The sequence below is a fragment of the Dendrobates tinctorius genome, unplaced genomic scaffold, assembly GCF_039654945.1.
Source record: "Dendrobates tinctorius isolate UK_male_01 unplaced genomic scaffold, ASM3965494v1 ptg000241l, whole genome shotgun sequence".
NCBI lineage: Eukaryota > Metazoa > Chordata > Amphibia > Anura > Dendrobatidae > Dendrobates > Dendrobates tinctorius.
In genome coordinates this window covers 2,662,557-2,679,498 of record NW_027361908.1, presented here as the reverse complement: position 1 = coordinate 2,679,498, position 16,942 = coordinate 2,662,557, and the positions used below count along the sequence as shown (strand labels likewise).

General features: G+C 44.8%; 1 long non-coding RNA gene across 1 annotated transcript; it reads left to right on the top strand.

Moving 5' to 3' along the window:
• Nucleotides 1-1,427: 1,427 nt before the first annotated feature.
• On the top strand, nucleotides 1,428-2,082 carry LOC141060570 (uncharacterized). Its single transcript, XR_012222720.1, has 2 exons — nucleotides 1,428-1,529; nucleotides 1,572-2,082. It is a non-coding gene; the product is annotated as an uncharacterized lncRNA (long non-coding RNA).
• Nucleotides 2,083-16,942: the final 14,860 nt, after the last annotated feature.

Below are 16,942 nucleotides of genomic sequence, written 5' to 3'. Positions count from 1 at the left end.
GCTCTAATAGCTGTAAATTAGCAAGAAGAAAGGATGGACAGCGTGGAGCAAACATGTCTGACCAAACTCGTTTGCAGCTAGTATGCACAATCTGGTGCCACATTTTTTATTAAGAATATTTTCAGAGTTACATCATTTTATTGTTTTATATTATTTAAAGCAATAACATTTTGTACTACTACTGCTACTGCTAAATAATAATCCCATACCCCTAAATGATTTTCATCATCAACCTAGACTAAATATTACCAAAAAAAAGCACAGATAGTATTTTATTTACCTCTGATAACTGCTTTATTATTTTGAGTGTTCAGCTACAATCAAAAGAAACTTGTGGAGTTCATATTGTCTTATTGAATATTTTTAATATTATTTACTTTGTGAACAGCTTTAGTTCCAGTGTGTTCATTCTGACACCCAACAAGTAACGATGCCACATCACACATTACCTCCCAAGTGAAGCATTTCACTAATCGATACACAAATAATGCTGAAAAGCAACACAGCACACATCACTCATGTCATTCAGCCCACACATACCAGCTCAATTGACTCAGTCCTAGAATATTACCCTCAGCATCCCACATAATCCTCCACCAGTTTCTTTGAAACATCATTTAGATTTTAAACACTTATGTGTGGAGTCCACAAAACTGTTTGTCTCAGTGTCTATAAATGTTTTTATTACTTGACATTAATTGTCTATTTTCAATAATATTGAGTGTTAGTCTGAGTGAATACTGAATATACATTGTTTAGATGATGTGCAAAAGAATAAACTAGTTTGAGGTGCAATATATCAGGCCAGTGGAACATAGAAGATTTTACCAAGAAATGTTCAGACACTTTGCACCACACTTATCTGTGTGACTGATGTCCTATGCAAGCCCTATTTATGTGCATTTTTTTTCCACTAGGCAGCCAGACCATCTTGGGTTACTGGTTGTTTTCATCAGTGGTTTGCACCTGTGCTGCCCCAGCCTTTATCAGTGAAGGTCTGCTGCATCCTGCTAGTGCATTAGTCAGGGTTTGGTGAGTCAACCTTTCAAATGTGTTTTTTTGAATTTTTGGGAATTTTTTTCCTTATGTGCGCTGTTCAGATTTAGTGTTAGGGACTCGCAAAATTTGGGGACCCTTGACGTTGGGTTGCGAGCCGATCTGCTTTGGCCAAAATAGTAACTAATACCCCATATCTTTTTATCTTTTTGCACTTTTTATCATTTTTGCAGGATGCAGCTAGACCTCTTTATGTTGGCTTGGTTTTTCCTGTGTAATGCATATATATATAGTGCTGAGCAGCCCGCCTGCTAATACTATGGGCGTCATTAATAGGCTGTTCAGACACTTTGCACCACACTTATCTGTGTGACTGATGCCCTATGCAAGCCTTATTTGTGTGCATTTTTTCCACTAGGCAGCCAGACCATCTTGGGTTACTGGCTGTTTTCATCAGTGGTTTGCACCTGTGCTGCCCCAGCCTTTATCAATGAAGGTCTGCTGCATCCTGCTAGTGCATTAGTCAGGGTTTGGTGAGTCAACCTTTCAAATGTGTTTTTTTGATATTTATACAGGTCAGTGGCACAGTGCATGCCTCAACATTGAACTTGAAATACCATGTTGCCAAACCTATGAAGAGGTCTTCATGAGGGAACGTCTGTCTGGTCCTACTTCTGGGATTATGGTGTAGGGTGGCATAATGTACAGTAGTTAGACCCTTTTAGTCTTCATTCCAGCTACACTATCAACTCAGTGTTACATTGATTTACTGTTAGAACCAGTGCAGTCATTTCAGCAAAGTGTTCCAGGAGTCATTTTTCAACAAGACAACACCTGGCCGAAAGTTGCTCGTGGTCATGGCCTAAATGTGCTACCATAACCTGAAGTGTCTCCAGAATTGTTGCAAACCTGTCATTGGTCAACAACAGCAAAGGGAGCTGCCGGCAGTGGATTTTGATGATTTACATGCCAAAGTGTATTCACAGTGGCAAAACATTCCTCAGAAAATCATTACTAACCTTATTAATATCATATTTATGTGTGTAGCGCTCATATTCCATTCTGAATAAATTAAGATGTTTTGAACATTTTGTTTCTATTTTTTCTTCATCATTTTTATATTATTAACATGTCTATCAATCCTGTGATTTCCATAATGCCATGACTTTTCCTTCTGGATGTTTCAATTACAATGCTGATTAGTGTATATTCCATTCTATGACTGGAATGAAATACACACGTACGCAGATGTGTTATGCAGTGGGTATAGACTTTTGGTTTCCCAGATCTTGGCAGTAAAGGTTCACCTTTTAAAAGGACAAGATGATCATATACATGAATTATAGCTTCAGAAGGGTCAATGCGTCCATCATAAATCTGTCCTCACATCTTCCAGTTTTCTAGGGCTCTGATGTACAATAGGAATAATGTAATAGGAAAAAAGCAATAAACTTCGCCCCAGACAGCAATAACCTCTGGTGGCAGTCTGAGGTCACCGGGAGATTTGTTTCTGAAATAACATTTGACTTTGCTTACATTGTAGCTATTTGCCTGCAATACTAATCAGCCGTTGTAGGATATGTGTAGAATAACATGTAAACACACATTGGTGATATATCTGGGGTTAATGCTAGATTTCTGTCAGATTCATTTGAACACTATTTATCCAAACACCATATTTAAGTTGTGAAGTTTATTGAATTTTCGTAACATTAGTTTTTCATGACATTAGTTTGTCTGTAAATAGTTTATTGTGTTATTTTAATGAAGAAGGAAAAATTAACTTCAAGGGGTGCTCGTGTAGGGAGATAGAAATGTTGCCAATGTTCCGCCTTAAAGAATAAGAATATGTGTATTATTGATGTGTAATGTGAACTCTGAAATGGGTTATGGTGTTGGGATTGCATTCTGCCCAGCAACAGATAATTTACCGGGACAGTTATAGTTATTGGTTGGTAGATGGTCCCGGCACTCACATGTTAGTTAACGCTCTTTACTGAAATTCCACACACAAATTAGTGGTTGGGACTAACCCAGAGTGGGAAGGGCTAAGCCAAACTGACAAGAGACAGTTCCTGTCAGAATGTCAAAAAGGGTCCAGTGTGCATATATAAAAGACCTATGGTCTAATGTGAGCAGTGCCACATGATGTTAATTTCCCTAATGAGAGAGGAGACAGAGGATAGTGAGATCCTAAGCAGAGAAGTGACTGAAGAACAGAGTCATCGATCAGAGACGAGTCCTATGTCAGGATGCCTAGGAGTATAACCCAGAGTTTAACTCACAAATGTAACGGGCCTAGACGGGACAGGGTACATAGGTTGAAGAGAGTACCCCAGGCAGGAGTTCCAGAGCTTCAGAGACAAAAGAGATAAGTAACGGCTATAGTGGCAAAGTGGCTCCACTAAGGGGAAAAGGCATGGAACTGCGTTTTGAGACTAGGACTCTTACAAACTGGACTGCAGTACTGAGCTGGGCTGTTATGATGTAAAGAGTAAAGGTGAAGACAGAGTACTAAAGAGAAAAGAGGAAAGAATCTGTGAGTGAAAAATGCTCCGGAATGTGAAGGAAGCGTTCACCAAGATATGTGCCAGCTATCTGCTCTATAAAATCCCTTCCCTGTTATCATTCAGCAAAAAGTTTATTCTTGACTCGTGGTCTCCCTCATTGAACTGTCCAACACCTGGTCCTGGCAAACCAATGTCACCGGTTACATGCGGCCTGCAAGGGTGTAGCGCCCACACAGCACAAGTCCACATACCGAGCCAGGACCCCCAGCTTCATGTAATGTGCCGGGGTGCAAGAGATGAGTGCCTAGACCATTGCTACTACCCCGTGCCAGGTTACAGTCTGGCAACTAAAATAGAATATACATCTTTACACCTTAACCACTTTTGTAATTTGCTTTATCATACAACACCATACACTTTTCCTTATCTAACTAATCTCTAAATGTGTTTTTTTTACTGTAATTCCTGTGATGTTTCACTTGAGAGGTGTCTGCTTTGCTTGTTATCTAGTTTGGTGTCCTATTTCCAAGTGTTTCCTTTTATTTGGTTCTGATAACCCGAATGGTCTGCCATGCAATTTTTTTGATATATCTGCATAATTAATGACATTTCTAGTATTTTGGGTTGTGGTATTTATTCTCTATATTTATATTCATAAGCAGTTATGTCCAATCGTTGCTAATTTGTCATCTTGTAAGCGCAGCTTCTGACTGGCCGCAAGTCAGAAGCTGCATCAAAAAGGTCTCAATGCAAGTCAGAACAAGGCCTGAACAAGGTTCTCATAGACTTCACTTGGTTATGGTGCTGTGGTATTTGTTCCTTGTATGTGATATTATTCGGTCACCAAGTTGTGATACTTTGTGGTCTGGTCATGGTGTGGCGGTATTTCTCCCTGGTATGTGGTATTACTCGGTCACTCTGTGGTGGTAATATGTGGTCTGGTTATGGTGTGATGGTATTTGTCCCCTGTATGTGGTATTATTCGGTCATGGTGATAATTTGTAGTCTAGTCACGGTGTTGCGGTATTTGTTCCTTTTATGTGGTATTATTGGTCTTGGTATAGGGGATTGTGTTGTGTACGGCGGTCACTTAATGTAAGGGGGTGAAGTACATTAAGAGCCGAGAGAGAGTTGCCTCCGCTGCTCCATGCCCGTGTGGGGAAGGTGACTTGACGGACAGACATGACTGGTAGTAGGAGGGAACGGTTTGTGCACCAGAGACGGAGATTGACAGGATAGAAGGGTGACAGCTGGGAAAGGTGGATAGGGGAGTGCAGTACCTAGAAATGACCACAAGATGGCAGGGGGAGTAGCTTAGGACTTAACATCAGCTTATGGCTTGAGAAACGCTTAGTCATGGGGGGTGGGGAGATAGGAACCCAGGAGGGGAATTCCCGGTGAGAGAGGGGATAAATAGGACAGGGTAGAGTTCCAGGCAGGTTAGTCCCGGGAGGAGCTCAGTAGAAGACGGTGAACAGAGAAGAGCTTGACCAGGGGACTGACCGCAAAGAGACAGTCAGGGGGGTGGCCCCTGACACGACGACCGCAGGACAGATGAGGCCCCAGGGGTACCGACTGAACGACGACCTCGGGCAGGTGAAGCGCTGGCGGTAGATTGGTCTAGGACAGCCCCAGCGAAAGATCCACGAGGGACGTTACTTAGACTGGAAGGAAGGTGCAGTTACCCGGGCCTGGAGATGGAGAATTGTAAAGAGGCTGCGGTGCGTGGCTGTGGTCGTCAGGAGGATGACGAATAAAATCCGGAACTGTTACAACTGAACTCTTCCTCCGTCTTGTCCTTGCTTCACCTGGTGTCTGTGTCGTCCGGACGTGGTAAGCAGTCGACCACCCCCCAATCCCAGCCCCTACCACATTTGGCGTAGTCGGCAGGATCGCCGCCGCTAATACTACACCGTCCGTGGTAGGCCTGCGCCAGGAGGACTCCAAAAGAACTGTTCACCTGTGGATTACAAATACCTGTGGATTACAAAAACTGCTCGCCTGTGGATTATAAATTGGAGGCTTTGTTCTGGATCATCGCTTGTCATCAGAGGATCCAGGGCGGTACCAGAAGCCGTCCAACATGGCCGTGAGCCTCCAGCGCCAGGGAGAGGCCCAGGCATTTGCAGCAGTTCTGGATGGACTGGGGCCGTCTCCAACTTACCCCTGGGGGAGCGGTGTATGTCTGGAGACCGCCGCCCCCTCATCTTGGACCCGGAAAGATGGGTGGAGAAGTCAGCCATTGTCCGACCCAGGAGCGGGAGTGGCCCGGGTGAGAAGACCGGCTGCGGCTGCTTGGCGCCATTCGACTGCTGTACACCGGACGGGATGTGACGCTGCAGCTGCCATGGCCTCGGACGCCTGGAATGGTGGTGGCGTCAAGAGGTCGAATCTCGCTGGGAGACCTGCTTTCTGGAATCACGGACAGTCCTCAAGACATCGGCTGGAGAGGAGGAGCGACTGCGGGCCCTGCGGGAGCAGACACTGAAGACATCACCTGGGAGCCTCCCCGTGGGACCCACGAGCCTGGAGGCTAGCCCTGCCAGACAGCGGGGTGAAGACCGGAGGCTGCGGGAGGAGTCGCAGGGCGGCCTGTCGGAGGCCGCGGCACCGGGGAAGGTGAGAGTTCCCCCCCCAGCTCTGCCGGCGGCTCCACAAGCGGCCCCCACCACCTGGCCGCACCGCGCGTTCTCCCGCGCTCCTGCAAAACCGGCTGCGGAGGGCTCTGCGGCCTGCCCCGGGTTGAGCGATGCCCCTGCTCCCGTCCCCGAGCCACTCCGCCCGGCGGCACCATGTCTGGTGATGCCGGTGCGGAACCAGCCCGCGGCCGACGCTGCTGCGTTCCACCTGCCAGCAGCGGCTCATTCCCTGAAGCCGGCTGCCACTCCGGCCCCATCCATGACTACGGTTGCGGCCTGCTCCGCGGCCGCATCTGTCACCCCCAGAGTCGGCTGTGGCCTGCTTGTCGGGCTCTGCGGCCTATCCGCCAGGAGCCACGGCTACCCCTGTCCACCGCCCGGCCCCAGCGGCTGCTGGGCCACAGACATCTACGGCCGCCTCTGCCCCTCTCTCAGCCCCGGCCATGTCCCGCCCACCGGACTCCGAGGCCTACACCAGACCCTCCGTCTGGGTCGCGGAGGTCATCCAGAAGAAAAAGGCCAGGGAGCGGCAGGTCTGGAACCTGCTCCACGAGAGAGGGGAGGCTGGCATGGGGCTTCACGATCTACGGGGTGGCTTGTGTACACTAACCTGCAGAAGGGTTATGGGTTCATTCGGGACCTCGCAACCGACCAGAAGGTATATATCAACATGACTTACATCCGTCATGGCCGGGCTTTGCGGGAGGGGGACTTGGTGTCATACTACAAGGAGTACTGTCCCCGCGGCTACTACGCGGTAGCCGTAATCGCCGAACCCGAAGGCCACGAACCCCCATAAAAAGGACCCCTAGAGACACTCCCTGCATCCTGGAAGCTCCACGGCTGTGGGGCCCCTTGCTACTGGCTATCAGGAGATGGCCCGGACTGTTGGGATTTCGCTGCGCCGTTGTGCAGGCCGCAAGGACAGTCTTCCATCCAGGTTACGAATGTTTTTATATTGTTTGATCTTTTTCTCCTGATATAGCGGGGATGCGGAGAAGGGAGTACTAATGTTAAAGGGAGGGGGAGTATTTGTTTTAAAGATGCTGTGCGGAAAATATTGTGTTGGAAACAATGTTAACGTGTTTGGAAAAAAGAGAAAAAAAAAAAGGAAAGAGAAAAAGGGGTTACTCTGGTTGAGTAACTCCTATGGTTATTAAAAGTAAAAGTAATAGTATGTTAAGAGTTATTTAGTGAGTAGTGTGTATAACAAAAAAAAATGTGTGTAGCAGGTTCCGAGTACGAGGTAGATGTGACAAAGATGCCGACCATGACTCTTTTTAGGTGAAGGACGTAGAGACGAAGAACATTGAACCAGACAGTGGTCCGTCAGTCAGGTCCCCGACACCACAGACACCCCAAAGGACGGGCGGGCGCCAGTGATGACCTGGTAGGCAAAAGGCCTCAGTCATGGCGTCCCGGACAGCTGAAGGTAGTAGAAGGGGAGAGCAGTGGGAGGTACACGCCGTAGAATAGTCCAGATGGACCTCGCCAACCTGAAAGGAGTTGTCACGTGGCGTGCGCCCCGGCGAGTAGCAGTAGGCTGCTCGGAGCATGGTACTCCCGGTTTGGTTAAGCCCCCATGGGCAGCAGGTTTGGCACAACCACCAGTCCGACAACAGACTGTGGACAAGCTTCAGGACGACGTAGGTAGGGAGTACGATTGTCGGGATGACAATGGACAAAGGAAGGGGGAGTGTGGGGAAGGTGACTTGACAGACAGATGTGACTGGTAGTAGGAGGGGACGGTTTGTGCACCAGAGACGGAGATTGACAGGATAGAAGGGTGACAACTGTGAAAGGTGGATAGGGGAGTGCAGTACCTAGAAATTACCACAAGATGGCAGGGGGGAGTACCTTAGGACATAACATCAGCTTATGGCTTGAGAAATGCTTAGTCATGGGGGGTGGGGAGATAGGAGCCCAAGAGGGGAATTCCCGGTGATAGAGGGGATAAATAGGACAGGGTAGGGTTCCAGGCAGGTTAGTCCCGGGAGGAGCTCAGTAGAAGACGGTGAACAGAGAAGAGCTTGACCAGGGGACTGACCGCAAAGAGACAGACAGGGGGGTGGCCCCTGACACAACGGACCGCAGGACAGACGAGGCCCCGGGGGTACCGACTGGATGACGACCTCGGGCAGGTGAAGCGCTGGCGGTAGATTGGTCTAGGACAGCCCCAGCGAAAGATCCGCGAGGGACGTTACTTCGACTGGAAGGAAGGTGCAGGTACCCGGGCCTGGAGATGGAGAATTGTAAAGAGGCTGCGGTGCGTGGCTGTGGTCGTCAGGAGGACGACGAATAAAATCCGGAACTGTTACAACTGAACTCTGCCTCCGTCTTGTCCTTGCTTCGCCTGGTGTCTGTGTTGTCCGGACGTGGTAAGCAGTGGACCACCCCCCAATCCCGGCCCCTACCACACCCGGAACCATTGAGCAGGGCAGCAGGTTCCCCGGGGGACACAAAAGCAGCCTGTTCAGCAGCCAGGAACAGGAAGGGAGGAGAGCTGAGAGCATGAAAAGTGCACAGGTTTTCCTCAGAGCAGCGTAGACAGCAGACAGGGGAGGACGCTGACACAGACCGGGAGAGAGATCTCTGGTACAATAGCCAGAGACAGAGATACCACACACACAGACTGCAGACCGTGAGTGCGTGAAGCCGGGCACTGCAGTGTCAGGAAGGTTGCGCACTCATCCCTGTAATAAGACTTTTCCCTGCAAAGAGACTGCGCTCTGAGCTGACTTTTACCTGCAAAAGACTGCGCTCTGTGCTAAGACTTTTCCCTGCAAAGAGACTGCGCCCAGTGACAGGGCTGTGACCTGCTTAGAGACTGTAGCACTTACGAAGTTCGGGTGACCCTTGTGTTAATGCAGAGCCCTTGATTCCAGTGAAAAAGTACCGCTGCGGAGTTGGAAAGAAGGACCTGGAGCATAGGGGATATCATTTGTCACATACCCCTCTGGCTCCCGCAGTAACCCCTCATATCTCGGCTGGACATTGTTAAAGGCACAGGATACAGAGTACTTCAGACGACAAGCACTGCTGGTGATTCGGCGCCAACGTGGGAGAAGAATGACCCTTCAATCAAGACCCAGACTGATAAGTTCCTCCATAGGAAAACTACCCTTATTACTGTTTAATACTGTTGATGCATTTTGTCTGCTTGCTTAACTTGTTTACATAATATTCATATTTACACTGCTCATTTTGTCAGTGTTATCCCCTGTAAATAAACCTCCCTTTAACTGTTGGTCCGTCTGTTCAGTGGTGACATACTCATCTCCTGCACTTCATTAAATTACTATCTCTGATATCAATGAGGGGAAGATTCTTGATTTCTAATACAGATGAAATAATTAGAAGTTTAACCCCTCCCTGTCCTGTGACTATTACACAGTAGAAAAGATGCACTTCCAGTGGTTCACCTGTGAAAAAAAGTAATCGCCTATCCTAAGGCCATGTTTATACAGTATGTTTTTGGTAAGTATTATACATCAGTATTTGTAAGCCAAAACCAGGAGTGGGTGAAAAATACAGAAGTGGTAACGAGTTATACTTTTCCTCTGATTGTTCCTCCTCTGATTTTGACCGAAACAAAAGCTGCTGGCTTTGTATTTAATCTGGTGATGGGAACTGTAAATGTGTCATTTGAGGATGTGGTGCAGAAGTTGAGCTTTTCCAAGAGTGGGTGGTGGGACTGTGGACGGTTCGAGGGGTGGAGGAGGAGCTGGGGTGTAGCCTGGGAGGAGTCTCAAGCGGGCCCTGAAAATTTTGCCAGTATGGGGACTCAAAATTCCTAGTGGCAGCCCTGGGCGATTCTAGAAGCTGTGGGGTAGTGGTGATGTCACTCTCTGATGCTATCACCCCTCCTTGATGCTGTATTCTTTCACATACGCTATGGTGGCGAAGACAAAAGCAGAGAGCCGGCACTCCACTCACATCTGCCACAGCCTCAATCTCCCAGGATCCAGGACATCTTCGGGGGGGGGGGGGGGGGGCAATGATGCACAAAACCAGTGCATAACACCACCGTCCTATTCTAGGACATCCTGTTCCAGGCTCTGCAAAGGACATTGAGGGGAGTGAGTACAGCCCCAGCCTCCTGTGATGCCACATTTGAGTTCCCTCTCAGATAAAGTGTCACAGGAAGTACAGTATACATTTAGAGATTAAGTAGGGAATTTTATTATAAAATAAATTACAAAAGTAGTTAGGGTGTATAGATAGTTAGCAAAAAACATTTATGGTGCCGGATCACCCCTTTAATTCCAAAAATACCCCAGACCACACAAAAATGGCTTGCATCACATTTATGCACTATCTGTCTTTATTTCCCATTACAGAATGACTAGAATAGAAAAATAAATAACTTTGTAGTGGTGGCACGGCAGGACAACGCTGAGACCTTTGCTCCAGTGTAAGTTATTTTATTAGTACAAAAATGTCAACACATTTGGAAACTGGTCTTTTTCTCAGGACAGTAATGTTATTCTACTCTGACTTTTGGTACTGATTATTGTTGTAAAATCAAAGCCATATAAGAAGGAAATAATGTAAAAGCACAGAAAATAATTATGTAAACAGGATGCAATTGCTAGCTGTGTAGACGAATAGTAAAAAAAAATATACAAAATAAGAGATGGAATACGGCAACATGGTGGCTCACTGATTATCCCTGTTGCTTTGCAGCGCTGGGGTCCTGGGTTCAAATCCCACCAAGGACAACATCTGGAAGGCGTTTGTATGTTTTCCCCGTGTTTGCGTGGGTTTTCATCCCACACTCCAAAGACATATTTATAGGCATTGTGAACCCCAATAGGGACAGTGATGATATTATCTGTAAAGCACTGTGAAATTAATGGCACTAAATAATGGAAAGATAAAAAATAGAGGAGAAAACCAAATTTTTTAAGACTCTGGAGGGAGTCTGAATAACAAAAACAAACAAATCACATGTACTAAATTCTTCTATTTTCAACCGGATTATTACTGCCTGAGACTACCTTCAGCTGATTGACTCAATACAGAGGAAATTTTATGACAAGATGGTGTACAATTATTGTAACAAACAAAACATCTAAACTAATGTTAAAAATAAAAAAAATATTTTTATTAATACATAAAAAATAATTAAAGAGAATATAGTATACAGAGAGGATTTATCATGCACAGGGAATTTCACAGGGTAACGTGTTAGGAAGTTGGTATAATCAGAAATGTTAATTTCCCTAAATAAATAAGTGTTACAAGTCTAAGTAAGAATATAGCAGCAGGGTTAATAAATATTCATATTAAAAAAAAGTCCAAGTGGATTGATAAAGTATATAAACACCTCAGCAAATATTATGAAATAGACATACCATATAATAGGGAGTAACACCAAATATGAACACCCCAGGACTCCAACGTGCGTTTCGCCAGGTGGCTTTCTCAAGGAGTATGAGGAAAAAGAGGGAATGTGAACATTATATATGCCATCGTAGCCAATAGTGGAATAGGATACCGTTTTCATTGGTGTGGTTATTTACAATTATTACAATGTAAACTAAGCTTTCTACTCACCAGGATTACCTTTTAAATGAAATCTGTCACCAGGTAGCATAATGTAGGGGCAGAGACCCAGAGTGCAGCAATGTATCACTTACTGGGCTGCTTGCTGCAGTTTTGATAAAAATAGCTTATCTATTTGCTGTGCATCTACCAGTCCTCTTAATGCTGAGCTCCTTATAGTCACAACAACATAACTCATTGACAGCTTTCTGTATACACTCTGCATAGGCTGAAGGCTGCCAATCAGTGGTGGAGGAGGGGTTATACAAAGCTCATGACTATGGAGGACTAACTGGCAACATATTTACTAGTCCTCTATTGATAATCTCCTGCTCATAAAACAGTGATTTTTTTTTATCAAACTTTGCAAGCAGCTCAGTAAGTGATACATTGCTGGAGTCAGTCTTATTCTCTATATGATGCTGCTCTCTGATTAGGTAGCAAAAACCTGGTGACAGAATTCCTTAAATGTATAGGCAGACTAGATTTCTTATTGCAGGTAGGTAGGTCCGTAAATACACTGAATGCATTTTAAAAGAGCTTAGAAACGTCTCTCTAGCAAGGAACAAGCTAATTTATATAGGGCCCTGTAAAGATCGCTCTAGGCCTCTGGAATATGGACTTTCTCCACAATAGTGGTGTTATATCATGCACACTGAACATAATTGCCTGCAGATTATATCAAAGTTTAGTAGACCTGGTGACAGTGTTATATGTAGGAGAGGGACTGACTGCCCTCCTTGACTTCCATTTATTAAAAGGATTACTGAATTTGAAAATGACTGATCATTTATTTAACCAAAAACTAAGGCTAGTTTCACACTAGCATATGGGGGAGCTGCAGAGGGATGCAGACTTCCTCCGTGAAGCTCCGCCCATGGCCGCACCTCCTCCGGTCAGCTCCGCCTCAGTCGGCATGCGGCCTGCATACCCTATGTTTAGCATTAGGTACTGTGATGGTCAACGTGTGACTGGACACACCGCCTCCAGCAGGGCGAATTTCTATGGCACACATGACCCTGGATACACCGCCTCCAGTAGGGCGAATTTAAATAATAAAACATGCAGCCGGATACACCGCCTCCAGCAGGCGAATTTCAAAATTACACGTGAAACTGGATACACCGCATCCAGCAGGGCGAATTTAAATAATAAGGGGAAACACCAGGAAAACCGATACAATGGAGGGCCCTGCGATAGGGAACGGGGACGTGGAGACCTCCTGCACTCCCCTGAGCCAGTCTCTACACTCCTAACAGTCCCTATACAGGCTCCGCACCTGTCGCCGAGCTGGAACCTAAGAACCCTAGCTCGCCCTCCACCTATCCCTTACTAATGAAAATGGTGCAGAAACTAATCCCACCACTGCACTGAAACACACATAAGGGAAGTCACAAACAGGGATAACACCACTTAGCTTTGCTCTGTTGCTATTGCTCCAAGCAACAGAGTCCACCACCAGAATTCAGCTTCCACCTGAAGCTACTACACCAGAGCTCTGCCTGAGCTGCAAGGAACTCCTCTCAGTTGTTCCTTCCTCCACCAGACTTGGTTGGAAATGAGCAATATCACCAACAGTGATTGCAACCACCTGACACTCTTTTATAGGTAAGAGCCAGCAATCACACCTGCTTCATTATCATGTGCAATAACACTAACCACCACCGGGGGCAAACTAAACTTAAGCACACAGCTTCTAAGGAAAAAAAAAAAGGTTACATGTGCTTTTATCTGTCATCATCCAACCAGGATCATGACAGGTACGCAGGCCATGCCGATGTATGCGGATGCCTCCGCGTCGTTTTGACTGTGCGGCGACCTGCGCCGAACGCAACGTGTTTCATTTTGGTGCGCTGTCAAAACGAGGCTACATAGATCAGCCATGAATTCAGTTGCAGAACAGTTTGACATCCAAGATACAATAAAGTATATGTGAGCAAATTAACGCTAGCTGTATGGTCACTGAAGTCCTACAGGACCACAAAGAGGAGAAACAAATGGAATAATAATCACTAAATTGCTAATTAAAAATGTAGAGTCGGGTTTAGCTGCCATTTCAATAACTAGAGAGATTCTTTCCCAGTTTGGCCATTGTATTCATATTGGGATAATTGGTTTGTTTTCTACTTTGCATGCTTCCTTTTAATGGCTTGATGTGGTTTTCTTAGATGCAGTTGCTAAATGTGTTGAAGTCATTTGTGGGAAGACATGTTCGATGGTGAGCAAGACTCCAGTACGCGGTTTCGTATATCTTATTCATAGGGTGTACAGAAAAACTAACATCACCTTCCAGTATACCAAATGATCCTATTATGACTAGACAGTAATTTTTTATATTTTTTTACTGCGCTTTTGCAACACATCTCATATACAAAAAGCAGTTTTGCACATAATATCTATTAAAAATCTACAGTTTTCAGTCAACAGCTCCTATATTGCTCAGCCGAGACAGGCTTCAAACAACCCATGTGCAGTCTCTTCTATCTGTACTCTCCATTTTATTAGGTGAGCAAGGAGAAAGGGCAGCCTGCAAGGCTCGACTACACCATGGAGACACATGGGTCCACATAGTACACATTGCAGCAAAGAAAAACATTAATTGCAAAAGTGAACATACTATATAAGCATATTTTTAATAGCTGTATATTATAAAGATTTATAGCAGTATGGTGGCTCAGTGCTTAGCACTCTGGCTTTGCAGCACCTTGGTGGTTTGTATGTTCGTGGTTTTCCTCCGGGTACTCTGATTTCCTCCCACGCTCCAAAGACATACCGATAGGGAATTTAGATTGAGAGCCCCATCGGGGACAGCGATATTATCAGTAAAGCGTTGAACTTTAAAAGCAATGATAGTGAACCAGTGCTTTTTTTTTATGGCACGTTACGTGTGGCTGAATGAACAGTGTGACACAAGTTACTGGGGAGGTGTTAGAATCAAGTTGTTGACGCCATAACCAAACTTAAAAATGAAAGGGTGCCTTCCCACTGAAATCAGTAGAAGATAAGAAAATCTCTTGTGCGAAACCATCTACCTGGAAAATACCTTTAAAAAAATATTTGACAACAATATGCCAGTTCTAAATAAAAAAAATGCTATGGAACCAGATTTCTGTAAAGTTCAGCCATACACATAATGAAAAAGTCAGCTATAATGTGTATTGCTGACCATAACAGACATTCGTCAGCTGTGACAGTGACATGAGCAATCGTTTGTTTCGACTGATGAACAAACACTATAGTTCAAAAATACCGATCAGGCATGTTGGATTTTTTGGAATGATGATAAACCTTGGCTACATCGTTGGCTGAAAAAATCCACCATGGCCGACGCAGTCTGAGATGGTTACCATCAACTATTCGTCTGTCTGATGAATAATCGCATGTCAACCCATTGTTTATGTATATGGGGTCATTTAGTATGTCACTGTTACCTATTCCTTATTTCTAGACACTGCAGGATACAATACAGTTACTGTGGTAATTACAGGTTGGCAAATGCTATAAATCTATAATTACCAGAGGTTAAAGATAATAGGAAGTAACCCGATTGGGCCAGCTACTTCACAATCTGCTTAATAGAGTTGTCCATTCTTGACTTTTCTCCTGTAATTATCAAATATGTCATTAATTTAAAAGAAGCTCTCATCCTCTCATTATTTAGCGCACACTTTAATGTCGTTAAAATCTTCCAAAGGACACAATTTCTCTAAGAGCTTTATCTCGGCATCACTAATGGACAGCGTTTGGCTTGGATCCCTGTGAGGGGAAAGCAAGCAGTTGTTTACCGGGAATATAGGACTACATTACACAGGGAATTAGCTCCGAGCTGTTAGTCTGATTAATGCACTTAGCTATTCCTGAGCTTCCCCTCCTCCTTGTGGAAGATAATGTATGGTGACCAGCTGTGAGTGGTAAGGATGTGGGGGTCACAGTAAAGGAGAGCTGAATGGGAGAAAGGCAAGGGGTGACCAATCTGCAGAGGTCAAGAAGAAGCAAACGTAGAAATCACTTCCAGGACAGGAGTTGCAAAGGACAATTAGTAGTGATTCCATTAGTAAATTTGCGAAAATTCAGACACCTTTCTCCTTTAGCTGTAAAAACCTTAAAACCACAAGGATGAAAACTTAATCCAACAAGGACAGAACCAGCCTGAATCTGAAATCACGGCTTCATTTCTACATTAGCAGAGCCGGCTATTTCCTTTCAACTGCTCAGATACATATTGAAAGTATTAAACTTTAATACAAAGAAGAAAATATGTTTTCCATTCAAATCTTTACCGATTATTGCTCTTATATCGATCCTCATTTTCAACAGTTGCAGCTGTAAGCCTCTATGTCTGTATGAATTAATATCAGAATTGACAACAGAAAAGTAATAGAATACGTTAGTCCTATGCTTCATGTTTAGATGAAGACCTGCCATGTTGTATTTTTATTCAATTAACCTAGAAATTAAATAAATTAATCAGAATTGGACTTATTAACTTACATTTTCCAAGTTGACATTATACTGATTGGGAGTTTAGATTGTGAGCCAGTGATGTTAGTGTTTGTAAAGTGCTGCTGAATATGATTGCGCTATATAAGTGAGTGTATTACGTACAGTGACATGTAAAAGTTTGGGCACCCCTGGTCAAAATTACTGTTATTGAGAACAGTAAAGAAAGTTAAAGATAAAATGATCTCTAAAAGGCCTAAAGTTAAAGATAATAATAATAATAATAATAATAATAATAATCATCTTTATTTATATAGCGCCAACATATTCCGCAGCGCTTTACAGTTGAACAGTTTCAAACACAACAGTCATAGGTAACAACGTTAACAATACAATAATTAAAGCGAAATAAGACGACCCTGCTTGTGGGAGCTTACAATCTACAATGAGGTGGGGGAGATACAAAGCATAGGTTTGTATTTACAATGACGGTCCAGCCATCTTCAGGGGGTGGGGGTTAGATGGAGATAGTGAATGGGCTACACACACACACACAAACATAACATGACTTTGATTACTGAATGTGATAGGCCGCTCTGAACAAATGTGTTTTGAGCGAGCGCCTAAAACTATGCAAATTGTGGATGGTCCTAATATCTTGGGGTAGAGCATTCCAGAGAATTGGCGCAGCACGGGAGAAGTCTTGGAGTTGGGAGTGGGAGGTACGGATTAGGGCAGAGGTTAGTCGAAAGTCATTTGCAGAGCGCAGCGGTCGGTTAGGCCGATAGACAGAAATGAGGGAGGAGATGT